We start from the raw sequence: 1,380 nt of genomic DNA, 5'->3' as shown, positions 1-1,380 counted from the left end.
GTGGGCCCCACTTCTTTGTCAGAGACTCAACCCAGCGGAATGCGTGTCAATTTGGCAATCGCCTGTTCAGCTGTGTCAAGAGTCAAGACTAGAGTTTATGCTAGACCGTGCATTTGGCAGTTAACAGTACAATGTCACTACAATACATTCCTCGTGATCGACACGTCTGATGCTCAATCTGCCGTTGTTTATGCAAAGAAAAGGGGAGTTCTTCAGCATCCTCACCACTTGGAAGCGTATGCAATCTTCTTTCACAATGAATTGCTGCATGTACACACAAAATTCAAATTTTAAAGCTAATCATTTTATCAATTCAAATGATTTCTTGCCTATTGACATAGCTGGAACCAATTTCTTAATCAATCATTTAACCTAATTACTAATCATATGTAGGTAAATTTTGTCCACTTCCCTTAGAAAGTGCCTTCTTTCACCATTCATTCCCTTGCACTGACACCTAATCATTCTTCAATTCAAACTTTTTTCCATTTAATTTTCCTGATTCCTTTAGTTGATTTTCGCTTTCTTCTCAATGGGAATCTCATTTTGTCGTTCAGATTCTATAGCTTACATTTATGCCATGTTTGTTTGAGAGGAAAATAAAAAAAAGAAAAGAGAGCAAAGAAAGGCTCATCTATTTTTAATATATAAAAGTAGATATATAAGTTTATTCACGTTATTTTTAAAACATCTTTTTCTTTCTATTAATTCCATGTCAACAACATCGCTTACTTGGCAAAATATTAGAATCAATCACTCAGTCTTTGCTAAATCAACTATTATTTTTAAATCAGCAAAAAAAATAAAATATACAAAATTTGTAGTCAAATTTGTAACTTACAAACACATTCAATCTATATCCATATATTTATTATATCTCACTAAATATATCTCATCGTTATAATAAATACAATAAATTTATAACTCCAATAATTAATTTGTTAATTTCTATAAATAACTCATTAAATATAATAAACATTCATAATCAAATGTAATAATAATATTAATAATCATAATAAATTTTACATTACAAATATTCAAATTCCATACTATTTGAACTATTTATGTAAGTTTCTTATCACTATTCTTTCAAATGACATCAAATTTAGCACAAAAAATTAATTTCGAAACTACACAACATCTTAAACTTACTCAATGGAGTATCATTCTTTGGACAATATCAACAAATAAAAAGACAATTGATTTATCAAAGTTCGCGTGGTTCATCTATGGAAAACATTAACACCCACAAATAAAAAAGAGTCTCTTTACTTAGAAATGATTATATTAGATGAAAATGTACAAAACAAACATATTTATTATATTTTTAAATTAAATTTACGAAAAAAATATTTTAATTATTTTTGCTTTTTATACTTT

General features: G+C 28.1%; 1 long non-coding RNA gene across 1 annotated transcript in view; it reads left to right on the top strand.

The window, feature by feature from the left end:
• The window catches only part of LOC110267391, a 17,263-nt gene that overhangs the window by 15,261 nt on the left and 622 nt on the right, over nucleotides 1-1,380 (top strand). The gene's annotated exons all lie outside the window — the stretch shown is intronic.

The sequence above is a fragment of the Arachis ipaensis genome, chromosome B10, assembly GCF_000816755.2.
Source record: "Arachis ipaensis cultivar K30076 chromosome B10, Araip1.1, whole genome shotgun sequence".
Taxonomy (NCBI): Eukaryota; Viridiplantae; Streptophyta; class Magnoliopsida; order Fabales; family Fabaceae; genus Arachis; species Arachis ipaensis.
The sequence above is the reverse complement of the archived record's forward strand: the minus strand, read 5'-3'. Positions and strand labels throughout refer to the sequence as shown.